We start from the raw sequence: 18,438 nt of genomic DNA, 5'->3' as shown, positions 1-18,438 counted from the left end.
TTTTTTACCTACACTTGTATTGCTGTGTGTTTGTGTGTGTTTATGAGCTCATTTGTCATCGATCACCACAAACAAAGCACATAATGTGTAAGTGAACAATTTAATCTACAAATTATTCTAAATAAAATACAAATGCAAAACAGAAAATTCTTGATTTAATAAATAAGTATTCACACCCTTTATTCAGTATCTGGTAGAGGCACTTTTAGCAGCAATTACAAGAATAAGTCTATTTGAATAAGTCTCGACTTACATTTTTGCCCTTCCTTCTTTGCAAAATTGCTCAATCTTGGTCAATCTAGGCAAGGTTTGATTCAAGTTTCTTTTTGCCACTCTCCCATAAAGGTCATTTGCCATAGGACTCTTGATTGCCTACTCAGTTAATCAACTATTTTCTGTCTCATAGTAGTAAATACATTTGAACAATGTGCAGATTTTATATTTCACTTTGAGATTATGGAATTTGTTGTTGAGTAGTGGCAAAAACACCTAATTAAATTAATATAGCATTTCATATTGTAACACAATAAAATGCTAGATTGTCAGAGGGGGAGAATGCTTTTGTATCCCACTGAGGAGGAATAATTGGAACACACAAATCATTGGAACACACAAGACCTCCTTATAGTAATAACTTATTTTGGTCTTTATCTCTCTTTCACACGGGAGCACACACCCATGTTATTGTCATTCCTATTTATTTAATGTACAGTAGCTAAAATTGTCATCTCTATCTAATAGAAATTGAAGAAACCACACAGCCCCAGACCCCTTCTTTTGGGCAATTCCTTATTAGGTTGTCAGAGGAAATCTGGTTTTACTGCCCACTCCATTTTTACTTTCAGGGGGATGAGATGAGCATGGGAATGGGAACTCACTTTGGAATGGTGGTATAGTCACTCACTGCTATGTTACTATGGGCGACAGACCAGGGGAACTCTGGGAAATGCATTATGCCAAAACACATTGTGAATGAAAGACAACAACTTTTATTTAACATCAGCACTCCTCCTACAACTATTTACTCAGGCTTTCCAAGCCTATGGCTACTTAGGTCTAAAATGGTTGAAGGTTAAAGTTTTGCACTACCATAGTTTAAGGCATTTTTCCAATATCATATAGAAAGCATCTGCTGGTATGTCATGTGCCTAGTCATGGAAAGAGATGAAAGACAAAGCTATCACACGTATTTTACATCTGGCATTGAGAAATGTTTAGTACATATAAATCTGACCCATAAATGGGAAATACCCTTTTTTCTAGAAGGATGTAATATTTTACTGCCTTTGTGAGAACTTCTGGTTCCCCACATGCAGTAAAATCAGTATCACACACAGACAAAAATATAAACTCGGACAAGCATTCACAAGAAAACGCCCAAGCATTTCTAAACACAAGTATCATTTGATTTTATCATTTATACTGGAATATGGTTGGCGTCATTCTTTTAGACTAGGATCAAATTCACAACGTAGAGGTATGAGAAGTCCAAAATGTCTTGACTGCAGAAGATCAGACCAGAAAGATTAGTGCCTTTAAAACATAACCTACATAATCTACTGTCAAATCATTTTCTGAACATAACTATTAGTTATCTGTCCCCAACAGTGTTGTGGTTAGTAACACGGACTGTCATATTAGAAAACCAGGGTTTGATCTTTGCCATGGACCAATCAAATTAGGCTTTAGGATTAGTTCATGTTGCTCTTGTTTTCAGTTTACATAGCGTAGTTCACTTGACGTAGTGGTAGGCTGTTCAACTGTCTATTCTTTTTCTAAAAAAACGAACCAGCCATGGAGTGATTCAAGTCATTGTTTTCATTATAGTTACTGTATAGCTATTAGCTTGCCATCTACAGTAATCTCTTTATAATTTAAGGTGTTGAATGTAGTGTAGCGATCCAGTTATTGGTTTGGATGTTAACTAATGTAGGAAACCGGGGAGTTCCGACTATTTGGTTTGACAATGCAAGTAAACAGACACCACATCTCTACACACGTATCACATGCACCCTCACACCCGTTTACATAGTGTACACAGTCTGTCACATAGTAGACTGGATCGAATCCAGTTTGGGCAACAACATTTATCCCTTCTATTGGTGGGCTGTCAGAACTAGGCTTGTCTGGTTCAATTTCTTGTTTAGCAGTACAGCTTTCCAGTCTTTTGGTGTCCCAGGCTTTTTGAAACGTGTTGCTGGCATCAAATTCAAAGTGAGAATGTATTTTCCAAGAAACAATTACAATTATCAATTTCAACATTTGACCTGTTGTTTTTGCACTATTTTTTTAATGAAATGGGTTTTAAATTATTTGCACATCTTTGCATTATGTTTATATTTACATTTTCAACTTTTTTGGAAATGGGGTTGTAATATTATTATTTTGTAAAAACAATTGAAACCTAAGCTGAAGTGAGACAACCGAATGAATAAAAGAAAAGCAAATGAAAATGGAACCGAAAAGGTCTGTTCACGTTATCTAAAGCAAAATCTTAAATCGGAGTTTGTGAGATAGCAAAAGTCAACAAGCATGCCACTTCAAGGGCTTATTTCGAAATGAGCATGTTAGTAGTCAAGCCCAGCATGGCCTTGCATGTTTGCGCCAACCATGAGTCTGTGCGGAAATGGTCAATTTAAATAGGCTGGTTTTGAGTGATGAATGTACTTATTGGTGCTACACCAGGTGATGTCATCCCCAGAAGCCATACAGTATGCACACTCATTCTAATGTCTGAACTGGCTTTGCTTTTAATGTATGAGAAAACATCTTTGACTCAAGACAAGTTCATCCAAGTCAAGACAATGCAAGACTATTGAGCTGTGCTTATTTAGGCTAGTTGTCAAGATAAAACATACACACTTAAAGTAGCCTACACTATTATTTAACCAAAAGGAAATTTGGCAACTAATATTATTGTAACCATAATGGAAAATACTATAAACAATTAGGAAAAGACAACAGGAACCGAGAGAAGAAAAGGGCAAAGGTCTACTGACAGAGGGAAGTGTGGGAGAGAAGGATGATGGGTAATATGGAGGAATTTAGTGTGGGGGAAATACTTACTGGATGAAAAAAAGAGGGGAAGTTACAATGAAAGAGTGATGCAAGGTGGAATTATGGTGAGAGGGAGAACTGGGAACTTTGAGAAAAATAAATCAATTCAATGCTGACCCCATCTCCTTCACACATACTCAGCCTCAGACTAAAAGATGTCCACCATCAGCAACGCAGTACATGAACCGAGACTGAACAGAAATAGCATCATCATCATTGGGTTCAGACCGGGCCACTCTAGTCTGCCATCTCTTCCCACCCAGTTAGCTGTCCCGCTGTGGGGGACCCTCCAGTCCTTGGTCTGTAGTTTTGATCAGACATATTACAGGTGAATGAGCTTTCACTCTGTGCACACGAGAACTCAGTATACAATCCAGGGCTCAACGTTAAAATGTTTGGCCACTGGCCCAGTGGGGCCACTGGGTTTGAAACTTACTGGGCCAATTTTTTTTTTTACTGTCCCTCGTTCCAAAAGTTGTAATTTATCAGTGTTACAACACAGAACCAAATACTTTTGTTACTTAACATGATTAATCATTTGTGAAATGCATTCTGGATATATAAAACAAAAATGTTTCTTTCATAACATTTCTAATTATAAAAATGAATACACTAACTCATTCACCTCAGGGAACAAGGCGACCGGATGGTCCATCAGTTACTAGGTATGCGGTTGTTATGTCGTGCAATCACCCAATGTGCATCAGCATTTAAATTCCTGATACAACCAAGGACCCTGAAGATGGATTGTCAGCCACGCAATTGGCTGTCATGCTGACCAGGTGCTGTTTGCTATTGGCATGGCATGGCGGGTCGGGGATTGTTTATGAAAGTTGTCAGTGCCTTTGTAAAAAGACATTTGTCAGCTCTTGCCGGGAACTTAAGACAGACGACACCGTTCCATTGACGTCGAAACAGGTACATTATTTTTTGCACTGAGGTAAAAATGTTCGCTTTCGTTTGAGCTTGTAGTTATCCTTTAATTAAGTGATTCACCCAAGTTTTTAAATGCTTTATTGAAAAACAATACCATACAACCACGCGTCACATCACTGCTCAACTCTTGACTGGTCAACAGCGTGCAAAAGGAGCTGCAAGGTAGTTTTGTGCGAGTGCCAGATTACGAAACAACTGGAGGATGTCGAGTTTATAATGCGATTATTATTTTAAAATCTCAAATTTGGCCCGATTGGAAGAGTGACTTGCTACTTTGATCTGGACTTTTTATTGGCCCCGCGCCATCGTTATTGTCGAGCCCTGCTTTGAATCACATCTTTCGTAGCTAATAAGGTCTATCCTTTAATTAATTGGGTTAACAAAATCTCGGGTTAATATAGCCTGAAATGTTGTTATAGGTTATTTGGCTGGGCTGGCCTCCTCATTTTCCACTCTTTATGGAAGAGCCCTTGGCTAGCTGATTGTGCCCTCCCACTGCTAAGTTAGTGGGTATGCTTATTCCTTAGAGCTAAATAATGAGGAGGCTAGCTAGCTGCTTAGATGGACAGTGGGGAAGTTAGCCAGCTATATTGCCAGTAGTCCAGGAAAACTGATGTTGGAAGAGTTAAAAGGTGGGCACCTAAGAGCCCTGGGAGCTGGACCATCCTACCGTAAATGTACAACTGCTGCAATGTCATCCCTCATGTGGGAATTAATGCCAGAACCCCAGGGGCACATTATTGGCGCATTGTAGGGAATCTTAGGATCCTCTTTCAAAAAACAACCCAGATCATGGCTGTAGTCTCGGTTTAGCAAGATTTTAATTTCTGCATGCTACCCATGAAAGCCACCCAGAAATGAATTTGCAAATAGTGATTCCAAAATGATACCTTACCCAAGCATAGCATTCGTGCCAAAAAATCCCATCTACATTCTATGTAACTTAAGACTTCATATTTCTTCAGCCAATGACCAACAGAGGTTAGCTATCCAATATTCTTCCCCCACATACCAAAATGAACAACCAAAACAGAATATAACAATGTCATGGTTGTGGTAGGACACTGGCGCAGAGTCAAAATGGTGGAAGTAATCCCTGGTTTTTAATGAAACCAAAACAATAGCAGCAACCAGTGACGTAGGGCATTCAACACGAAATAAAACCAAAATGAACCACATGTGGCCACACATAGAACATAAATAGGGTCCCTAATTGGAGGCAACAATCTACACCTGCCTCCAGTTGGGGAGACCAAAAGGATCAGAGGTGGCTAAAGGCACCACCTGTCCTGACTATTGCCCCAGCCCAGTCCATAGATGGCTAGGGGCATAGCCAGGACGTGACACATCAGTTCCCAGAAGAATGGTTTGAAGAAAGAAACATCACTAGCTCCATGTCATTTTGGTGCAGTACATTGACCTTGAACTGAGCATAAAGCTAGAATTATATCACCTGGAAGACAGGGTATTCAGTCAGCCTCAAGCCCTTACTGACCTTGAAAGACGAAGGACTTACCACTTTTCCCAAGTCAGGGAATTGGTGTTACAGACAATCAAGGCGAGACAATTACATAAATTGGACTGTCAAAGACACCAGAATATCTTTCCAAGACGTGTTTATGTTAAATGGTCTCAGTCCTAACTTAAATCTGACAAAAATAATATGACAGGGTTTGACAATTATATGACAGGCTGTGCCCAACTAAATGTATGAGCAATGTACATGAGTCTCCATTCAAACTATGTATTAGAGAGAATTTGCTTGACATGTGGAGTTCCACAAGGCTCTATGCTGGGGCCTCTTTTATTCAACATTTATAGGTTACCATTAGCCAAGGTCATGTAAAGCAACAACACTGCTTGTCATAATTATGCAGATGGCACCCAAATTTATATAGCTCTCTCGCCTTTTATTGTGGCCAGCCTAGTAAGCATCTTGATATGCCACACCTGTGAGGTGGGAGGATTGTCTTGGCAAAGGAAAAGTGCTCACTAACACAGATTTAGACAGATTTATGAACAATATTTGAGATAAATAGGCCTTTTGTGTACATAGAGAAAGTCTGAAATCTTTGAGTTCAGCTCATGATAAATGGGGGCAAAAACAAAAGTGTTGCAATTATAATTTTGTTCAGTGTAGTTACTATGGTCCTATAGACTCACTTCGTCAGTGCTTGAATACATCAATGTTTGTATGTGCCAGAACATTCTTCAAAGAAATAAAGATATAACTGAAATAATTGTCATTGTGCTAAAGGCGAGAGATTGACAGTCAGTAATTATCTTGACACATTTTTCCTTAAGTCTAAAAGCCAAGCTAGAAATCTAAGCATAATCATGGATTCGGATCTCCATTTCAATATTATATTAACAAAATATAAAATCAGCCTATTATCACCTTAAAAACATAGATTTCATGTCAAGACAAGATCTAGATAAACTTTCCCACACTTCCATCTTGCAAAAGTTGGACTACTGCAATCGCCTGTTTTCAAGGCTCTCTTAAGAAAGCAGTTTGAAAATTGCTGCTCATTCAGAATGCTGCTGCTCAATCTCTAAAAAAAACTCAACACTTTAAACCAGCTCTTAGATCTCTGCACTGGCTCACTGTATCTCATAGAATTGATGTCAAAATATTGCTATTCGCTGGTTGGTTCAGGGCCAAGTCACATGTCAGATCTATTCTGTCAGTATAAACACTCCAGACCCCTCCGATCATCAGGGTCTGGTCTACTTACCGTTCCAAGAGTAAGGACAAATGTTGGTTAGACAGCGTTGTATCATTATTCTGTGCAGAGCTGGAACAAACTGCAAGAAAATCTTTATAATATTACAGTAAAAAATTATGAATAGTTCATATTACGTAGGCTATTTTGTTCATGCAAACAACGAGCTTCATGAATTGATGTTTTGTATCAACATTAACAAACTGAGTACTGTGTTCTCACAAAAAACTATGAGTTTATGTCCTGTGTCAACATGAACAAATGACACTACACACAGTTAATGCATTTAAAATCATTAATAAAGTAGGGGTTATCATTATTTAAAAAAAAGAATGTGTTTGTTTATCATTCGTTCATGTTAACTACTGCATTCGTTAATGGTAGTTCATGTACCCTTATCGGAAAGTGTTACCTAATCATATTTTAGCCATCTTAAATAGGATGTTTTTATTTTTATGCTTTGTCTTTTATGCAACATTTACTTCTAGTATGCCTTATTTGTTTTTCCTCATGTAAAGCACTTTGAATTGCCCTGTATAGGAAATGTGATATACATATAAACTTGCCTTGCCTTGTTAATGAAAAACAATAAACATTCCTTAAAATGTAATCAAGGTTGGTAGTGTAATAATCAAATAATTTTATGATTTAAAATAAAGCATCAATACTCAACCATTTATCCTTACTGTTTTATACACCGATCAGCCATAACATTATGACCACCTGCCTACTGTTGTGTGGGTCTACATTTTACCGACAAAACAGCCCTGACCTGTTGAGGCATGGATTCCACTAAAACCTCTGAAGGTGTACTGTGGTATCTGGCACCAAGACAATAGCAGCAGATCCTTTCAGTCCAATCCTATGTTATGAGGTGGGGCCTCCATGGATCGGACTTGTTTGTCCAGCACATCCCAAAGATGCTGGACTGGATTGAGATCTGGGGAATTTGGAGGCCATATCAACACCTTGAACTCGTTGTGTTCCATTCCTGAATCATTTTTGCTTTTTGGCAGGGAGTATTATCCTGCTGAAAGAGACCAATGCCATCAGGGAATTCCATGGTCTGCAACAATGCTGAATGGCAGGACCAAAGGTTTCCCAGCAGGACATTGCCCAAACCATCACACTTACTCTACCGGCTTGCCTTCTTCCCATAGTGCATCCTGGTGCCATGTGTTTTCCACGTAAGCGACGCACACGCACCCGGCCATCCACGTGATATAAAAGGAAATATGATTCATCAGACTAGGCCACCTTCTTCCATTGCTCCGTGGACCAGTTCTGATGCTCACGTGCCCGTTGTAGGTGCTTCCGGCAGTGGACAGGGGTCAGAATGGGCACTCTGACTGGTCTGCGGCTATGCAGTCCCATACGCAAAAAAACCCTGCAAATCACTGTGTTCTGACACCTTTTATCAGTACCAGCATTAACTTTTTCAGCAATTTGGTTCGGACCACACAGGTCAGCCTTCACTCCCGACGTGCATCAATGAGCCTTGGCCATGACCCTGTCACCGGTTCACCGCTTTTCCTTCCTTGGACCACTTTTGATAGGTACTGACCACTGCAGACCGGGAACACCCCACAATGGCGGCAGTATTGGAGATGCTCTGACCCAGTCATCTAGCCATCACAATTTGGCCCTTGTCAAAGCTCAGAACCTTACGAGTGCCCATTTTTCCTGCTTCCTACTCAACAACGTTGAGGAGAGAATGTTCACTTGCTGCCTAATATATCCCACCCACTGACAGGTGCCATGATATCGAGATTATCAGTGTTATTCACTTTCACCTGTCAGGGGCCATAATGTTATGGCTGATCGATGTGTTTTATTCAGTAATTAGAGGATTGTTTTATAATTTCACTTTGAGTAGGTTCTGTAGATCGATGTAAATGTTTTTATTTCATATTAAATTAAGTAATTTGGTGTGTTGAGTTTCTCTAGGGACTGTATATCTGTATGTTTAAATGTACTACAGTACATAAAGAAATTCTGAATGTATGTTGCTAAAAAGTTACCTTCTTACTACGATCATTTGGCAATAACAATATGACATATATGACATTTATATTTCTTAATTTTCTGATAATGATGGTTGATTACCCAACATACCCTACTCAAAAAGAGGAAATGAATAAGGAGAAATGGTCAAGGGGAAAATAACATTTCCTGAACACTACTTATGTTACTAAGGACATTATTACGCAGGCTCACAAGCTCGCGGTGGGGCCAGTTGGGGTCAACAAAGTATGTCTGGTACACCCCTCCACTTGGATACCATTGTCCGTTAATGACGTGGATTTTTTTCTCATCAGTCACTTCTCATTCCTCGTACACCGTAGCTCTGTCATTTGGACCTGGATCATGTTTGGAATGCAGCCAATGATGATAAAGAGTAGAGGCTGGAAGCCATTGTTTTGACAATGATAAGAATGGATGGCAGACAAAATCTAATGTATGAAGAATCCAGCAAGACACACACACTATCAAAGAAAGTACTGGGCAAATGACTGGAACATGTTTGAATGGACTTGCAACATTTAAGGAAGAGGACTAATACCAAGGCCTTAGGTTTTTCCCTGACTATAAGATCTCATCAGAAGAAAAATCTAGACACCACAGATTGAGTGGCTTTTGCCTGTGTAACAACTAATGGGGAGCATTATAAAATAAATAAACACAAATAGCACCAGGATTTACAGAAATGTTTATGCTGACTGTTTATTTACAGTATTAATTTAGTGCCCACAAACTTCCAAAACAAAAAATACCTCTGAGCAGAGATGTGGTAAAAGACCAGTTTATGAACTGAGATGTGAGACTGATTAAAATTAACCCTAAGAAAATGACTAGTTTGGCCTACATCATGATTTTCAACCCCCGGAATTCACAGTTAAAACTTAGCTGCATTTTGCTTCTGTGGTCAGTTATACAAAAGGTTTGTCAGATCTTTAAATGCGTACCAGTTTCAACATGACGTAACTCTGCCGTCTACTTCTGGAGAATCTGTTGAGACCACCCCTGTGGGTAAGCGTTTCTTCATTCACCACAACTGCCAGCTACAAATCTGGGTTTTATTTGGTTAAATGCCGGAGGGAAATGTTCTTGATGTTGCCCTCCCTACTCTGCCTGCATAAGCCTGTGTGTGGTGAGGTTTCATTGAGTGACTGGAAAAGGTTGCAGTGGTTACAACCTCAACATGTTCTGACAGGGGACTGGTACAGAATCTTACACCCACAGCGCATTCTGATAGTGTATAAACACAGGCGCACAGACACACAAACAGGAGGAAACACACCCAGACTGTTACATAACCTGTCTAGGTTAAGTCGGACACGACACACCTGGGTGGGAGCAACACTGGACCTTAAAAGTCTAGGACAGGAAATCCGATACAGTCTTGGCCCTAGGTTATGGCCACATCATACCTGTACTCACTCCTCTGCCAAACAGCCAGCTCGGCTAGACTAGCCCTGTTGAGATTCCAGAGATAAAACACCTCTGGTGTCAGCACATTTAGTTTTTTCCTGGGAAATGAAGAAATGTTTCCCCACATGCTTCTGAAATAAAAGTGGGAGTGAATAGTTCAGGGAATCTGTGTGCTTTATAGTTGCCTGAGTGAAAACTTGAAAAGTTTGGAAAATCCAGTATGTTAGATATTTCTTCATGCATATTTGTACTCTTTATTTTCCCTTTCTTTCTGTCTCTCTCTCATTCTCTTTTACTATCTCTCCATCTCTCTCACTGATTCAGGAGTGTTTTTGGGTACTGCGGGTCTGAGTCAATGTCCCCTGACTTTGTACGACCCAGCAGAACTGTTGAGTCACAGAGTGATTAGGTGTGAGTGTTTGTGTGTATGTGTGTATGTGTCACCCAAAACACATGTGTGTATGCGTGTCTTTCCATGTGTTGTGTTCGTAACACCCCTTTCCTGTCAGCACATCACACAGGGATCAGCCAGTCCTATGTCTGTATTTAGGAGGAAAACAACTGTCTGTCTGGACCATTACAATGACTTCTCCAAATACTGGGAAACAAAACATCGGACATCCAACTGGTGACCCCTTCCAGTCTTCCCATTATCCTTTGACATGACACCCCCATCATCTAATGGCAGCAGTGCCAATGACTCGCCATGTTTGAGACTGGATCTGCCAGTGAAATGATCTGCGGATAAACAATTACTCTCTCAGACAACACCGTAAGTCTGACTTCCTGTCTTTATGTTTGTCTGTGTTTATGTCTGTTTTTGTCTGTTTTAAATCCCTTGTCCATATCCAGTAGTGACAAAACAGAAACATTCTCACATCCCGTTGGCTCATTCTTCACACCTCGGTGTAAATTACGTTTCTCTGTAGAACTCTCTCACTTGCATGTTTCCACATTTCCTGGCAGGCATTCTGTCATGCAATGTTTATTTTAAAATACCCCCTTCATTGGTTATGGCAACTGAAAACCCTTTTGATCCTCTGGCTTTTTATTGGTTCTACAGTGGAAGCTTTAATTAGCTTACATTAAACAACTAATGAGAAAAAAGACTCCCTTGCTTTACCATCTGCTGAGACTTCCCACTTGCGACAATTTGGTCCCAAAAAATCTCTGTAACCATTTGAGGTTGATCTAGACAAAACAAACTCTGTAAACATTTGAGGTTGAACTGGACCAAACAAATAACGATCCCAGCTTCAGCCCAGACAACGCATCTTTTTTTTCACACTGCATGTTATTGTGCTGTGAAAACACCACACTATCCCACCCTACCAAACTGCAATTCAACTGTGACAGATAATTCCAGTCCTATTAGATCAGTCGGGGAAAATGATTGTACTAATGCTTTTACTTAAAGGAGACCTCCATTGTTCATTTACTCTGAAGTGCTGCATCTGTATTTTACATACTTTCTGAGGGCTCCCAGGGGAAGACCTTGTGATCCCTTGTGCATGTGTATGCGTGTGGGCATGATTCAGTTTAGTGTGGGTTTGGGTGTGTATCAGAACAGGCCTTGGGAGTTACCTAATATGCTGGTGAAACCGTTCACCTTTAACCTCAGAGTACACAGATTCTCTGGACCTGACTCAAACTCTCACTAAGGGCTTGACTGTACAGTATATCCCACTTCCCCCTCACTTCTATTTCTCTTTCTTTTTCTCTCTGTCTTTCTTCTCTCTCACCCTCTTTATCTCTCCCATTTTTTACACTTTCTACCTCTATTGCCTGGTCCTTTTTCTTTGTAAAGAATTTCAAAAATCCTTAGTACATTTGTTTTCTGAGTCAATAACAAACGCATGACTAAGTCTGCTTTATAACCGTATCTCCAACTCTTCTGCCTATTTCATAGTCCAAAGAGGATTCCATCTGTGCACAGTGGTGGTAGCATTGGGGGACAATATCTGGCAAAGCGAAGACACTTTCCTTTAGCAATATAAAGGCTAGTTTAGGGTTAAAACGAGGCTTGGGGTAAGGTTCAGGATTCAGAGTTAAAGATACAATACAATAGGTGTAGATTTTGGATTATGATCATGTTTTTAGGATAATGGTGAGGATGAGGGGTTTGTTTTAGGGTTAGGGGATAGGGAACATTGAAAGGATAGGGTTTGGAAAGGAATTACATTTTAAATTGAAACAATTGTGTGTGTGTGTGTGTGTGTGTACGCGTACGCGTACGCGTACGCGTGTCAATTTTGTAAACCTGAGTTCTGAGATATTTATATAAATATTATTATTTTGTTTAGCACTTGTGTAATGTAGTTTAGTGTACGACTGTCAGAAAGGGCCTTAAAGTGTCTTAGATTTTGTGTGTGCGTGTGCGTGCATGTGCGTGTGTGTTCACCAACCACTGGAATGAGGACATACTGTAGATGACCTAGAAGTTACCCTTACTTACGCACATACTCACTTACGCACATACACTTTTATGAACGGACTTATATTTTAGCCATTTTGTCAAGTCATATGTTCAAAGGAAAGTGAGTAGTTCTGGAATTGGTACACGATTACTCACTTTGTGCGTATGGGTGTTGTATTTGTGTGTGCTTGAAAGTTGCAACCAAATTTTCAGAATCTAATAATGTTTATCACTTTTTTCTGCAGTAGGTACTGATTAGGTGATTACTTGAACCAAATCTAATTTAACAAGGAAAAGTATAAAAACCCCTGCTGTGGTCATTATTATCCTCTTGCAATAGGACCAGCTGGAAAATTTGGTCCCAAAATATCTCTGTAACCATTTGAGGTTGATCTAGACAAAACAAACTCTGTAAACATTTGAGGTTGAACTGGACAAAACAAATAACGATCCCAGCTTCAGCCTAGACAACGCATCTTTTTTTTCACACTGCATGTTATTGTGCTGTGAAAACACCACACTATCCCACCCTACCAAACTGCAATTCAACTGTGACAGATAATTCCAGTCCTATTAGATCAGTCGGGGAAAATGATTGTACTAATGCTTTTACTTAAAGGAGACCTCCATTGTTCATTTAATCTGAAGTGCTGCATCTGTATTTTACATACTTTCTGAGGGCTCCCAGGGGAAGACCTTGTGATCCCTTGTGCATGTGTATGCGTGTGGGCATGATTCAGTTTAGTGTGGGTTTGGGTGTGTATCAGAACAGGCCTTGGGAGTAACCTAATATGCTGGTGAAACCGTTCACCTTTAACCTCAGAGTACACAGATTCTCTGGACCTGATTCAAACTCTCACTAAGGGCTTGACTGTACAGTATATCCCACTTCCCCCTCACTTCTATTTCTCTTTCTTTTTCTCTCTGTCTTTCTTCTCTCTCACCCTCTTTATCTCTCCCATTTTTTACACTTTCTACCTCTATTGCCTGGTTCTTTTTCTTTGTAAAGAATTTCAAAAATCCTTAGTACATTTGTTTTCTGAGTCAATAACAAACACATGACTAAGTCTGCTTTATAACCGTATCTCCAACTCTTCTGCCTATTTCATAGTCCAAAGAGGATTCCATCTGTGCACAGTGGTGGTAGCATTGGGGGACAATATCTGGCAAAGCGAAGACACTTTCCTTTAGCAATATAAAGGCTAGTTTAGGGTTAAAACTAGGCTTGGGGTAAGGTTCAGGATTCAGAGTTAAAGATACAATACAATAGGTGTAGATTTTGGATTATGATAATGTTTTTAGGATAATTGTGAGGATGAGGGGTTTGTTTTAGGGTTAGGGGATAGGGAACATTAAAATGATAGGGTTTGGAAAGGAATTACATTTTAAATTGAAACAATTGTGTGTGTGTGTACGCGTGTCAATTTTGTAAACCTGAGTTCTGAGGTATTTATATAAATATTATTATTTTGTTTAGCACTTGTGTAACATAGTTTAGTGTACGACTGTCAGAAAGTGCCTTAAAGTGTCTTAGCTTGTGTGCGTGCATGCATGTGCGTGCGTGCGTGTGCGTGCGTGTGTGTGTTCACCAACCACTGGAATGAGGACATACTGTAGATGACCTAGAAGTTACCCTTACTTACGCACATACTCACTTACGCACATACACTTTTATGAACAGACTTATATTTTAGCCGTTTTGTCAAGTCATATGTTCAAAGGAAAGTGAGTAGTTCTGGAATTGGTACACGATTACTCACTTTGTGCGTATGGGTGTTGTATTTGTGTGTGCTTGAAAGTTGCAACCAAATTTTCAGAATCTAATAATGTTAATCACTTTTTTCTGCAGTAGGTACTGATTAGGTGATTACTTGAACCAAATCTAATTGAACAAGGAAAAGTATAAAAACCACTGCTGTGGTCATTATTATCCTCTTGCAATAGGACCAGCTGGATGGCAAAAACAGTGCAAGTAGTATCTCAAAGGTAATTTGAATTTTAAAAAAACAACTATTTAGCATGTCAAAAGAGTTAAAAAGAAAAGCTTTGAGTGAGGAAAAGAAAGGTCCAATTCTGGCTTAACTGGCAGAGGGATACAGTGAGGTTGCTTCCATCCTGAAAATTTCAAAAACAGCGGTTCATAAGGTCAAGCAACAGACATTAGGGACAACAAAGCTACAGATTGGCACATGGTGAAAACGACGGTCCACTGACCAAGATAACCATCAACTCATTCGAATGTCACTCAACAACCGTAGGATGACATCAAGTGACCTACAAAAAGAATCGCAAACAACAGCTGGGGTGAAGTGCACGGCGAGGACGGTTCCAAACCAGCTCCCTTAAGGCAGGGCTGAAGTTGTACAAAGCTAGAAAAAAGCCCTTCATCAATGAGAAGCAAAGAAGAGCCAGGCTGAAGTTAGCAAAAGACCATAAGGATGGGACTGTAGAGGAATGGAGTAAGGTCATCTTCTCTGACGAGTCAAATTTTCAGCTTTGCCCAACACCTGGTCATCTAATGGTTAGACAGAGACCTGGAGAGGCTTACAAGCCACAGTGTCTCATACCCACTGTAAAATATGGTGGAGGATCTGTGATGATCTGGATATGCTTCAGCAAACCTAGAATCGGGCAGATTTGTCATTGTGAAGGGGGCGTGAATCAAGCCAAAAATAAGGTTATCCTGGAAGAACACCTGCTTCCTTCTGCTCTGACAGTGTTCCCCAACTGAGAATTGGTTTTTCCAGCAGGGCAATGCTCCATGCCACACAGCCAGGTCAATCAAGGTGTGGATGGAGGACCACCAGATCAAGATCCTGTCATGGCCAGCCCAATCTCCAGACCTGAACCCCATTGAAAACCTCTGGAATTTGATCAAGAGGAAGATGGATGGTCACAAGCCATCAAACAAAGCTACTTTAATTTTTGTGCCTAGAGTGGCATAAGGTCACCCAACAGCAATGTGACAGACTGATGGAGAGCATGCCAAGTCGCAGGAAAGCTGTGATAAAAAATCAGGGTAAATCCACAAAATATTGATTTCTGAATTCAAATTAACTTAAAACATTTGTATTTTTTTGTTGAAAAATATAAATTAATTTGTTTTCTCTGCTTTATTTGATGTCTTAAAACAATGGATATTTTTTTGGTTAGTTTGACCAGTTATTATTTTCTTCAAATAAATACTATCAATGACTATATTCTTATTTGGAATTTGAGAGAAGTGTTTATAGAATAAAACAAAACTGTTAATTTTACTTAAATACATACCAATGAATAGTAAAACCAGAGAAACTGAGAATTTTGCAGTCTAAATTTTTTCCATAAATGTGTGTGCCATTTGTAAAGAAAATGTAGTTTATTTCTTATGGGAACCATATTCAACTGTAGGTTAAAGCAGAATGGCCCAATCATAAAACAAAATGAACTGATCCCTGTTCAAAAGTCTGCATACCCTTAGTTCTTAATACTGTGTATTGCTCCATTTAGCATCAATGACAGCGTGCAGTTTTTTGTAGTTGTCAATAAGGCCCCAAATTCTTGCAGGTGGTATAGCTGCCAATTCGTCTTGGCAAAATGCCTCCAGGTCATGCAAAGTCTTTGGTCGTCCTGCATGTTTGAGATCTGAGTGGCTCAATGATATTAAGGTCTGGAGACTGTGATAGCCACTCCAGAACCTTAGGGTCATTGTCGTGCTGGAAAGTCCAAGAGTGTCCCGTGCACAGCTTTCGTGGGGAAGAATGCAAATTGTCTGCCATTACTTCCTGATAATATGCTGCATTCATCTTACCATCAATTTTCACAAGATTCCCCATGCCTTTAGAGCTCACACACTCCTAAAACATCAGTGAGCCACCACCATGCTTCACAGTGGGGATGGTATTCTTTTCACTATAGGCCTTGTTGACCCCTCTCCAAACATAGCGCTTATGGTCGCGACCATAAAGCTCTATTTTGGTCTCGTCACTCCAAATTACAGTGCGCCAGAAGCTGTGAGGCGTGTCAAGTTGTTGTCAGGCATATTATAACCAGGCTTTTTTGTGGCATTGGTGCAGTAAAGGCTTCTTCCTGGCAACTCGACCATGTAACTAATTTTTATTTAAGTATCGTCGTATTGTTCTCCTTGAAACAACCACACTGTCTTTTTCCAGAGCAGCCTGTATTTCTCCTGAGGTTACCTGTGGGTCTTTCTTTGTATCCTGAAGTTTTGGCTGAAATGTTTCTTGGTCTACCTGACTTTTTATATCCTTCTCCATCTTTATAAAGTTCCATTACCTTGTTACACTGGTCTTTTGACAGTTCTTTTCTGCTCCCCATGGCTCAGTGTCTAGCCTGCTCAGTGCATCCACATGACCGCTAACAAACCCATTGACTATTTATACAGAGACACTAATTGCAATTTAAAAAGACACAGGTGTGGGAAATTCACCTTTGATTGCCATCTTCACATGTGTGTGTCACCTTGTGTGTCTGTAACAAGGCCAAACATTCAAGGGTATGTAAACTTTTGATCAGGGCCATTTGGGTGATTTCTGTTATAATTATGATTTAAAAAGGAGCCAAACAACTATGTAATAATAAATGGCTTCATATGATCACTATCCTTAAATAAAAGTATAGTGATCAGTCATATTTTCAATGATCAGTCATATTTTCTAAATCAATGCCATAATTTCACAATTTCTGTTACTTATGAGCACTATTGTTTACACTTTGTCTCTCTTTCGGCCTCTCCCCTCTTTCTTGCTCCCTACAATTTCTCTCTCCACTCTTTCTGTATTTCTCCATCATATTATCATGAACAGTTCTGTATCATTTCAAATGAGGGTTATGTATGATGATATTTTGTGAGTTAAATTCAAAATGTAATTTTGAAATAAAATGAAATTATATGATTGTTTCCTCTGTAAACACACAAATAAAGACACTCGCTGACTCACACATGAACAAGCACACGCCTTTCATAATTTCTAAAGCAAAAGCACAAATGGGATAAGTATTTCCAGCTTGGAATTGTAACTTTAAAATGATGATGTCAACTTAGGAAACCAAGACTACTTGAATAGTATTTAACTGTTCACAGTCTGTCACAATTATTATTCATAAGGTTTTATGTACTGTAGATGATGAGATCCCAAACTCTTTGCAATTTTACATTGAGAAACATCATTCTCATGTTGTTGCACTGTTTGGCTGTGCAGTCTTTCACAGAGTGAACCCCTCCCCATCTTTACTCATCCTTTCTGGGATGCTCTTTTTATACCTAATCATGTTACTGACTTGTTGCCAATAATTGGTTGTGAGATATTCTGTCAGGTTTTTATTTTTAGCATTATACAACTTTTCCAGTCTTTTGTTGCCTCTCTCCCAGCATTTTAAAATTTGTAGCTGACCTCAAATTCAAAGTGGACATACATTTTTCAAGAAACAATAATATTTCTCAGTTTCAACATTTGATATGTTGTCTTTGTACTATTTTCTATTAAATATAGGGTTTAAATAATTTGCACATCATTATATTCTGTTTTCTTTACATTTTACACTGTCTCAACTTTCTTGGAGGAGGAGGGACCACAAAAAAAAATTTGCCTGTTTCAGTTCCATAACTAGCATGGTCTCATCATTTGGTTACCCCTAATTTGTAAAGCCATTTATGTTGTTGCTTATGATCAATGTTAGTAAAGCACAAGAATAAGGATAGTAATAAAAAAAGCTTCCTTGCCTCCATAATGAAATCTGTTCTTTACATTCAATACTTGACTGAGGGGCATTATGGGTGTTGCATGTTTGGGAGCTAGAGGAAGGAGTAGTAATTTAAGAATAGTAAACATGTAAATCCATATTACTTCACGCAACACAAATACATGTTAT

Source organism: Esox lucius, chromosome 24 (assembly GCF_011004845.1).
Source record: "Esox lucius isolate fEsoLuc1 chromosome 24, fEsoLuc1.pri, whole genome shotgun sequence".
Lineage (NCBI taxonomy): Eukaryota > Metazoa > Chordata > Actinopteri > Esociformes > Esocidae > Esox > Esox lucius.
Note: the sequence above shows the minus strand (reverse complement) of the source record.